The sequence below is a fragment of the Anomalospiza imberbis genome, chromosome 7, assembly GCF_031753505.1.
Source record: "Anomalospiza imberbis isolate Cuckoo-Finch-1a 21T00152 chromosome 7, ASM3175350v1, whole genome shotgun sequence".
NCBI classification, from domain to species: domain Eukaryota; kingdom Metazoa; phylum Chordata; class Aves; order Passeriformes; family Viduidae; genus Anomalospiza; species Anomalospiza imberbis.
In genome coordinates, this window is record NC_089687.1 from 12382690 (window position 1) to 12393895 (window position 11206).

The 11206-nt window shown below is 37.9% G+C and overlaps 2 protein-coding genes across 3 annotated transcripts in view; one reads left to right on the forward strand and one right to left on the reverse strand.

The window, feature by feature from the left end:
* RALB (RAS like proto-oncogene B) overlaps positions 1-10711 on the reverse strand; it is a 48046-nt gene extending 37335 nt beyond the window's left edge. The window contains exons 1-2 of the mRNA XM_068195452.1: positions 10589-10711; positions 10293-10425 (exon numbers count right to left, since the gene is read on the reverse strand). The gene's annotated coding sequence lies outside the window, so the exon portion shown is untranslated. The remainder of the gene's footprint in view (positions 1-10292; positions 10426-10588) is intronic.
* The window catches only part of LOC137476948 (leucine-zipper-like transcriptional regulator 1), a 50447-nt gene that overhangs the window by 10518 nt on the left and 28723 nt on the right, over positions 1-11206 (forward strand). The window lies entirely within an intron of this gene.

The window sequence follows — 11206 nt, forward strand, 5'->3', positions numbered from 1 at the left end:
ACCATTGTTATTCAAACTCTGCTACTTAGTCACACTAAATGTATTTGAATTTCACAAATTATCAAATGGCCTGCAGTAGCTGTGCTGCTGAAAGAATGAAAGTTCTCTGATGAGAATTTGAATGGGACATGGCAGAAATATTTAAGCCAAGGCATAGCACAAAAAGGGGAAAACTGACCAAGTGTGCTTGTTAAAGCTTGATAAAGGGAGACAAAACAAAGACAGGTAAGCCCTCGGGTTCTCAATTTCATAGCTCCCTTGAGCAAATTAGAAAGTCACAGTGTAGGAGAATAAAGATTAATGGGTACTTTGCACAGCCACATCCAAAATCATGGCTTCTTTTTCCTAACCAAATCTGAATATCCTTCTGCTTCAGCAAGGATAGGTAAAGGATTTGCTGTGTTAGTAGGGCCTCTTTAGCTGATTTAGCATGACTAGGCAGGATGCTGTCCTTCCTCTGAGATTGCTAATAAGCGTCAGGAAGTATTGCCTTCCTTCCTGACTCCAAGCTTGCTACCTCCACAACATCCTATGCCTCTTCTGTCAGGGCTTCCTTTCCAGAATACAGAGCAGATATCCACATGCTGCTAAAAGATAGAGGATCCAGACATTTCTGGTGGATACAGTAATCTTATTTCTTTCTTCTCCTCTGTTGTAAAACTAACCATCATGTTTTATCTAGTAATGAGTACTTTGGTCGTGAAGGACCAATCTTTCTTATGATAAACTTTGTTATGATACTTATTATAGAAATGTAAAATTTTGGACATATAGATTAATTACAATTTTTGAAAACAATAGTTTTGACGCCTTTGGGTTTGGAATATGCTGTATTAACAGATTTGGGTATGTTCAATATATCTACAAAAATTTGAGTATGGTCAAAATACCTACAGTTGTAGTTATTTTCTTTCAATTCTAGCTGTCACAATTACGTTTCACATCTGTAATAATGGATTTTTCCCAGTGATGACTCAGAGGAAATAGTCTCTCCATGCAATTTTTCACAGAGTAAATCACAGAAGTTTCCCAAAGTTTTCACTGAAAAAAATGCTACTGTTCTGCTAGAGCAAATGTTTAATGCAACCCCAAATAAATACTAGCCTAAATATGTGACCAAATGTAACTTCATGAAGTTGTGACCTCACTAGAATGGTGTCTGGTTTGGGAACCTTTTTACACTGTTACATAGCAGATGTGCACTTCTGATCTATATTAGCAGACTATAATACAAGGCAGCATAGACTTAGCTTGTCCTGCTGACTAAGCTTTATTTAATGTCTACATATCTATTAGCTGCAGTATTACTGGCCTCCTCTCCCCTTCTGTCCTCTCTATTTCAAGAGCTACGACCACATTCCTTTCCAGTGACTTTAGCACCAAATCTGGATATACACTGAGATGGCAGAGTAGAATTTGACAACTATTCAGGATGGAGCTAATTTGTATTGTAAAATTACTTCTTGTTTCCTTCTTGATCTTCACTATTAGCTCAGCTGGTTAGAGTATGGTACTAATAACAAGAAGATCATGGATTTGATCTCCATATGGGCCATTCACTTAAAAGTTGGACTCAGTGATCCTTATGGGTCCCTTCCAACTCAGAATATTCTGTGATTCTGAGATAACAGAAAGTTACAGACATAAATGATGCCTTTAAAGGCATAAATGAGGCATAAAGACAAATGCCCCTTCCTTGTGGAGATTATAATCAACAATAAGTAATAAAACCACAATATAAAGATCTACTGCCAGGAGGCAATAGATTGTTTCCAGAACTATGCTTTCCTATGGGACATGCATGCACTTAGTCATTCTTACTCTACAATTGGTCCAGATTAAATACTGTGTTTCTTTTAAAGATGTAAATAGCAACGCCTAGTGGATTAGCACAGAAACACGTTATGGAAGAAATGCATTTTAGGAAGGATTTTAATGGAGATAGCTTTGAATGCAAGTTCTTCCAGAAATCTTATCAGAAAAGATTTTACATTCAGAAAAGAATAGTTGCTGCCTTTCCATCACAGTTATTTTCTGAAAAACAAGCACTGAAGAGAGATAAGGAAACTTTCTTGTAGACTATTCCTATTATCAAATAGCAACTTTGCTCCACCCTTCCCTTGTATTTGGCTTCTTACAGAGTGCCTGGAGCTGCTGTTTTGATCCAAGATTACCTTCAGAAAAACCCCCTGCTCTTATCAGACATGTTAACAAAAGAAAGAAGTGTATACCACTTCCAAAGAGGAAAAATATAATTAACTGCCATTGATCAAAATCTGGATAGGTACCCCCTTAGCTTTTCTGAGATGACAATTAATAGCAGTTCAGGACTATGATTTCATACCTCCTACCATTCACACTGTCATACTTGGGCAGTGAATCAGGCTTGAGGGAAAGGCTGGGAGGAGCAACAGGCTGCAGGGGAAAATTACTGTCCCTTGCTCCTTACTCTGTGCAATGAGTAAGACAAGTACCCCACCCCCCACAAGTAGCAAATGAGAACAGCAGTGGTGGAGAGGTGCTGCTGTTCTTACCTGCTCAGCAAAGAGATAAGGCAGCAGGCTATCTAGGAATGCTTCTTTCACATGTCCAAGCACTCAAAATCATTCATACAAAAGCACAGCAACAACTTCTCTGTATTAGGGTGCTATCCTTGCCGACATTTCCTTCTCTTTGAGATGAGGCAGCAGCTCATCCTGAGAATAATTCTCACTCCTTTCCTTCTCTTTGGGAGGAGGCAGCAGCTTGCTAGTTGGAATTTCCATAGAAGAGGTGTTTCAGACAAGACAGAAGATCCTGCAGACCAAACTGGGCCAGAGGGCTGCATTTTTAACCATGCTGGTCAAGAATCTCCAAAATTCATCAGTGTCAGCCTGACCGCATCCACTGACTGTGCTCAGTGTTAAGAGCTTTTGGAGATCACTGTTTATATCTGGACATAAAGACTCTTATTCCATCCTGAGTCTTTGTGCAAACCTTCTCTTTGCAATAGGACACTGCTCACAGCAGGGCTACACAACCCTATCAGGATAGTCTCAGACACTGGGCAACATTACAAAGGAAATTGTCATCACCCAAGAAATTCATGCACAGTTTGTGGCTTTTGGAGTCATCAGTCCTTACTAGAAACCAACAGAGACCAGTATGAACAGGCTGAAGAATTATATTGAACTCATAATTCTGATAGTTGTAGCCAGTTTCATTTTTCCTTGATTACCTCATTTGTTGTCACAACACTTCATTCTGGAACAGAAATCCAGTGGATAAAGCATGGGATTACTAAATTAGTAATTTAACTGCACCCTTAACACTAGTCCTTATATACTGTGACAATGTGGAGATTTTTGCACAGTATTATAAAGGAAAAAGTGTTGTGTCACAGTGCTGAGGTGGGAAAAGTACTGTTTATGATTGCGATTGATACTGCGTTGCTGCAGCACAGTTTTAGTAAGAATAATGCTGCAACATAAATGTTTCTTTCAGCTGGGAATATACCTTGTTTGTTAGACTACAGGAGTAGAAGGAATTTCCAACATTCAAGCTCATAAGATGCCTTTTAAGTGAAAACAGAGACTTGGCTGACTGAGACTAACACGAAGGACTGAAGAAGTTTGGCATTTAGATCACAGTAGTAGCAAAACCAGATGACAAAGCAGAGCTTTAAAAATCCTCTCAGATGGAAAGATTTAGGATGGAAAGGAAGTGAGAGGAATGGAGGGTGTCACTTATTAAGGGGAGGAGATAGGAAACAATGATGCTATTGTGGCAACAGAGCTGATGAAGGTCAGAGACCAATAAGCTCTGATTTGCATTCTTTCAAAACAGTCATACAAAGATGGTGATTTTTTAGTGTAAGATTAGGGACATTGTGGCCAGGGAGTTTGCTGTGCTTATATGATTGTAATCTACAGTGCTTTAGTTTTTCAAGCAAAAACAGTGCCTTCAGCATTTTCATGCAAAGGATATCTGCTTTGCATTAGACTTGCCATAAGCCTCCTGAAGAATTAGCTATAAACCTTAAGACCTGCACTTTACAGGAAGCTCTGGGAAGGGTCAGTCCAAGCTCTGGTATCTGGAAAAGTCACTGGAGGACATGGAACAAGCAATGAGGCTGTCAGGTTTAACTCCATCCAAGAGATACTAAGCAGAATATTTTCACTTTAAATACATGATTTTCTGACCACCTATTGAAGAACTGTGCCAGACACAAGAGACAAGTGTCCCTAGGGCATGGGATCATAGCTGGATCTTGTGAAATTAATGAGGGGTAGTCCTACAGGGGGATCCATGTTAAATTTCTTTTACAGAAATTGCTTATACATATCTATCTCCTAGGAAACAGTATTTATCTACATTAACATTCTTTATCTGCTAGATATATAGAATATGCCTAGGTTCATTGCAGATTAGATTTCTCTTCTTTAGCATTCCTACAGCTTGCCAGAATGTCTGCTTCTGCAGAAACAAAGGTTAATTAAACACATCCGCCCATTAGATCAAGGAGTGAACATTATTACAATCTGGCCCCGAGCTACCATCTTCAGTTGTCAGCACTGAAAGACACTTGGAACTACAAATTAGTCCTCAAGCAAAACTAGTTTCAGCAGAAACCACCTGTTTTATTGAACAGAGAAGGTCTTCCCCATATTTAGAGTTTGGCTTGTACTTGTCTTGCTGTTCCTAGTTCCAGCAAGAAACATTCTAGGGCTATTTTGCAAGTTGTGTGATCCAAGGTTCTTGGGCCTTTATAGTGCCATGTTAACATATAATAAGGAATGTTAGTAAAAAAATCTACCTTGTCTGCATTGCTAATGCCATATTTTATGATTAATAGAGTTTAAGGGAACTCATATTGGATTTTTTTTAACTTGTATTGCTTAGCTTTGCCCCTTTCACTGTGCTTTGGCCAGTGAAAGAGCTTGGGAAATAAACTGGCCAACTCTCATTATGCATTTCTTTTTACTTTCTTTTCCCTTTCATTTTCTGGCTCTTATTTATAAGCACCATATTACCACAAATGCTTTCTCAATTCTGTGAATCAAATCTAAAGAATAACACATTAACTATATGAACTCTTCAGAGTAGCACTGTGGCTGTACCTCAGTTTCCCTCTTGCCATCACGGGGAATGAAGTCTGGCAGCATATACCTTTGACAAACACGTACTGTTACCATGCCTATAATCCCCACTACTTGAAGAACTAGCATGCTTAAAATATTTTCTTTCTGTGCTGAAGCAACAGAACAAGGCTGCAATAGACCTGCCAGAGAGCAGTGACCAATAATCTGATTACTTAAGGTAGGCAGGACACAGTGGGGTCTTCTCTGAAAGTAGGATCTTAAATAATGTTAATTATGTAAAAAAACACAGTATCTACTTAATCATAGAAGTTGGCTTGTATCTATTCAATAATAGATGAAGCAAGTATAACTCTCTGTATCCAAAATTCAAGGCCCCTATTTTGTCAGAACTCCTCTCAAATGTGATAATGTATTATGCATCTCCCATTCTCATTCAGATTATCCACAAGTAATTTCTGCTTTTTGCAAGCTGACTCATTCTTCATACTTATTAGCTGAATTGTTAATGAAAATTAATCTCTACCCATGAACTAAATGTTCATGTATTTAATTTCTACTGGTTTGGCTAGTTTTGGTCAGACACATATTCTTTTCCCTATTCCCAATCAGGAAGAGAACACCTGAGCATCTTATTTTGAACCCTGTTTTTCAAAAATATTGTCCAATGCTTGATTAAAATTTTCAACTTCTCAAACACTATTAGCATTTCACTTAACAGGTTAATAATAGGAACTACAGATAAAAGGAGACATAAATGAAGAGCTACCAAAAAAAAAAAAAAATCAGTTACTTGCATTGCTTTCTTGGGTTTGGTTTCAAAGTCTATAAAAACTGTCTTCTTTGCCCCATTTGTACTAAACAATTCCTGCCTGCTTTTCAAAAACCCTTTGAAAGGCAGCATCTCTGTCCCTGATAGTGGTACACAGACACAGCGCTGTCTTGCAAACTGCTCATCACTTGGCTTCAGGATATTTGCTGAAGTCTCTGAGAAAAACCTCTTACTCGCTATGAAAAACAGAAAGCAAAGTTGGAGTGGTACTCTGATGGGTCTTGGACAGCTGATCACTGATTACACAGCCCAAGTGGCAATGTGCAAAATATGCTCATATTTAACATTTTAAGAAGATAAACCCCAAAGGAAAACTACATGATAAACTAGAAGTACTGACCCCAAAGAAGAAGCAGAATGTCCTTCTTGGAACATCTCTCCTTGGCATCTTACCTGAAACATTCTGTGTAGCCTGTAATTCAGTAGGCAAGATGTGACAATCTTCTTTACAAGTACAACACATTAAATTACTTTAGAGTTGTTTCTATAAATATAGCATGCCAATACTTACTGACTGATTCTGCCACCTAGGAGCTTTATTTGCATTCAGCAATGAAGCAGTAGAATTTTTAAGGTATTTTGTTGTTAAATTTCAATTAAGTTGTAAGGCTGCCTACATCACAATGTAAAATGTAAATTCATTACATGTAGCAAAAGTCTTTACAAAAATCTTGGAGCTGACCACAGCCTTTGCTGCTTGTCTCACCCACACTAAAAATATTGTATGATACAAAGTATTGTATAAGGCTGTGTAATAGACAGCTATGTCTGTACTCAGGTTTAATAGGGAGCAACCACAGTAATATTATTTTCTTACTCCTCTTTTCCTGAGCCTCTTCAAGTCTTATGCCTATGTACATATTTGCTGGGCCATTTATTCTCTCCTATGCTGAAGAACACTATTAAGCAGGTAACATGGCAAGGATTGGAGAAATTTATGTAAGTCCTATCAGCATAAACAAATCTGTGGACTGTGCTCAGGAGAGCTCTAAAGCTGCTAGAGCATTTCATTAGCCTGAACAAGGGTACTGTTCACTTAAACAGGTCTGCAAGGATGGCACCTCTTTCTCTGCCAGTTTATTCAGAGATGACCCTGCATGTAGTTCAGTACTGCACTTCTAAGCAAATATTTCTTAACATGCTGTTGCTCTTTTGTGCTTCAGGATACATTTTCCTTTAGTCATGACAGCATAACCAGCAGTCTATCTTTTGCTTTCTGTGGGCCAATAACTTCAGCATGCTCCATTAATTAAAGCTATGGGTATTATTAAGTGGAACGGCCCTATACTCACAAGAGTATGAAAAAAGTTATATTGACTGAAGGAGATTGCTCTGAGTTATAAGGGCATTTATAAAGTGCAGTCCTTTTTTTTTTTTTTTTTTTTTTTTTTTTTGTGGAGATCTGCTAGATTATATTTTTGAAGTTCAGGATCACTGTAAACAAAACATATTGAGCTAATAATATGAAGCAATATCTGAACAAGAAAGACAAAAAGGTCCTAAGCAAGGAAAACTTTAGTAAATATTTCAGTATTGCTTAGGTGATTAAAACATAATACTGCAACATAAAATTTAGAACAATTATTTTAATAGACTAAGGAGTTCATTCAACTTCAGAGTTAAGTCTACTTTGATGATTAAAATACAGGGAAAAAAAACAGAAGACAAAGTCTATTTTCAGCATTAGCACTGACTCACTGTGTGATATTAAGCAAGTCACTTAATTTACTGCCTCACTCTGTCTCACCTGTAAAATGAAGGAGCCTGCCTCACAAGTGCTGTGTGGGATTACTTAATTAAACATTTGCTATGCACTTAACATTTCTTGAATGCAATGTGCTGGAAAATTTATTTTTGAAGACCTATATAAACAGGATACAAGAGCAGAATGAGATAGTTTCTGTAAAGAAAAATACACATCTCTTTCATTTGATTCATTCTTTTCTTTGGATTTCTAAAGCATGACAACAAAATAATTAACTACCAGACCTGCTGGTCAGCAACACAAGTGAGCTAATTGGTGAGATCAATATTGGCAGCAGCCTGGGCTGCCATGATCACACACTGGTGGAGTTTGCAGTCCTCAGGGATATGGGTTAGGCGAAAAGTAAAGTCAGGCCTCTGAATTCTAGTAAAGAAAAAAAAAATCCAGTTCTTCAAGAAGTTAGCCAAAGGAGCCCCCAATAAACCAACCTCAGAGAAAAAGGGGCCAAATAGAGCTGGCAGACCTAGACATTTTCCATAGAGCAAGAGCTCTCAATACCCAGGTGTAAGAAATCAGGAAAGGGCATGTGGGACAGGGAAGAGATTTGAGATATTCAGCATGGCTTCATCTAGGGCAAGTGGCCAACCTAGTGGGCTGACTACATGACATATTCTAGAATTCTAAAACTGTGAGTGAAGCCTTTGAAATAAGTTTGTAAGCTGAAAAAAATCATTGCCACAAGCTAGACAGACCAAACTGTAAGTAGGAATAAAAATATATCATTATTCTTCAGTAGATCACACAATTGAAATACTAAGGTGAGTTTTTTCTATGATGTATAAGCAAATTTACATCTAATGGAAGTGAATGGCAGTGACTTAAATCCAGATAAAGGAAATAATATTTTTCTAAAATAGAATTTTTACTGAACTCATGGCCACACAACTTTGTTGGAACCAAGTTCTCAGTGAATTCAAGAAACAAACATTTCTATGGAAATGTGAACAAACACTGCGATATTCTATTAAATGAAAGAGTTACAAACCCCTCATGTTGCAAGGTACAAGACAATTATTAACTGGTAGACATGTAAAAGTACTAATTGGAAGACATGCAAAAACATCACCTGTGAAGCCTATTTGATAGCTGATCTCTCTGGACTGCAGCTGGATCAGAAGCAGGTGGTACAGGTCTCTGCAGAAGGCAGAACCCTGGAGGAGGTGTTCTAATGGTCATCTCTGATACAGTAATCTCCATGCTAATGAGGCTGAGCAGCACACAGCACATCTTTACCCTCTTGCTACTCTTATCATAGCCATGTTATAGAAAATGTCAGGTTTGTTCTATCATAAAACTAACTACAGCAGCAATTTTTTAACCAAAGAGGAGTTTTTACCGCACAGTGCAGTTTAGCAGACAACAAACAGCAATGCTTTTTACTAACACTGTGCTGTGACCCTATGAAGGAGCTCATCAAAACCACAGTGAGCAAAGGAAAAGCACAAAGTAATGTCATCAATGACATACGCAGAGGTTATGTGTTTCCTGTGTAGTTGCTCACATCACCAAGGACTTTTTTGAAGACACTTATTGTTGTCTTAAGCATTCACAGAAGTATCACTGCTGCTTTCTGTTGGTTTCATCTAATCCTAGAGTGAGGCCTTTATGTAAAGCATGATCATAAGTCCTTTACAACTTTGGAATGAAGTTAGTGCTTGGTATTCTACAAGGACAACAGACACAGAAAAATTCAGGTGTGCTATCCTTTTAAAAACAACTTTCTAGGTTAATAAAGGAGTTCTACAAGTTCATTTGGTAGATACAAATGCATGTCATTTATTTACTTTCATGATAACATTTTTTTACGCTGTGAAACATGGATCATATTACCTTACTCATACATCTATTAAATATGAAAATAAATCATGATCATAAATTATTTATATTTTTAAATTGTATTATTTATATAGTTTCTACTAAATTATCACATCAGAGACATTTAGACAAAACCTTAGGCCCTCCACCAATGGTAGCAGAGCCTTTAGCTCTGCATTTCAGAGCTACAGACCAAGATGGAAAAATGCAGCAGTAACACCACCACAGGTTATAGTTATACTAAAAAGAGTCAATGACTCACTGTGAATGTTTACTTGGCCTGCATGCATTAGGGATGAGTGACAATTACTGAAGACAACTACTTCTTTTATTCTCCTTTTATTTTGCTTATTACTAGCTAGTACTACTACATTCCTTATATGAAACCAGATAAAGAATAAACAAGAGGTGCTTGTCATCCAGCATTAATACAGTACCATGTGCTTGGGCACAGCTACTTGTACATACATTTTAGCAGCTGTTTTTTTTCTTGTCTGCCTGTCCATCCACAGCAAATAGGTATGTTGCCTGGTGCGATACATGTAGCTTTTCTACACCTAGTCCACACCTTTAATCCAATCTCTGCACCCTGAGAGCCTCCCATGTTGCTGCTGTTCCTTTTCTCACCCCAGCTGGGCCAGGGAACTCCCTTCTCTGCTTCAGTGTCAAATACTGACAGCAAGTTTTCCTTTTACTTTTGTGTCCCAAACTACACATAAATGTAAATACACAGAGCAGTGATTGCTCTCTGATGCAACTTTACAAGCTGGATAAATTGGTTGCTTTCTCAGCTGATACTCACTGTGCTTAAAGGATCGTTCGTCCTAGAGCAGTAGTTTCTTAAGGAGTATGAATTAGGGAGGCAGGAGGTGGCAGAAGGAGCTCCACTACAGTTTTACAGACCAATCCACATGATGACTGTAGCTGGACTCTTCCTAGTGACTCAGAAAGTTACAAGAAAAGGGAAGGGCTCAGGATATGATATCATGCAGTCATTCTAAAAACAAGGAAACTGTTGTAGATAATTTTAAAAGTAACACCTTAAAAATCCTGAATGGCCAATAGGAGAAAATTACTTTTCTAATTCATCTGTCCTACCTTTTCCAGTGAAAAGTTCCAATAAATAAAAATTATAAACTTAGAAAACTATGTTTGCATCATTAGAAGGACTAACCTAAGAGACCTATTACAACTGAGCCACCTCAGAGCAATGCTTGCTGCTGCCTCTGTCAGAGCTCAGCCTTTGAGCTTGTTGCCAGCTCTGTTGAGGCAAATATACTCAGGCCCACACAGCTGTGTCTGCAGCCACAACTGGGTCTGTGTAAGCAACAGGGACCCACATGTATCCACTCCTTGGCAGTATCCTGACTTGTTTATTGCCTTTCTCAGCAAAAGTAAAATCTTCTAAAGCATCTAAGTGATTCAGGAATCCTATTAATATTTTCTAAAGCAATGTAAGCAAACAGGTTTTAAATCTTATGGAAAGTCAATGTGATTTTGTGCAGATTTGCAGGGTTAAGTTTTACTCCTTAGATCCTTTTCTAATTGCAAGTCTGCTTCAGAAATAATCGATTTGCAGGGATATATTACTATAAATGTATTTACCAGGCCATTGTCTACAGCTTTTAAAAAAGAAATTAATATACTTTCGAAGCAAAGCAGATGTCCTAACTCAGCACAATTGTTCTTTACCTGGATTTAGCTTTGAAGTTTTCT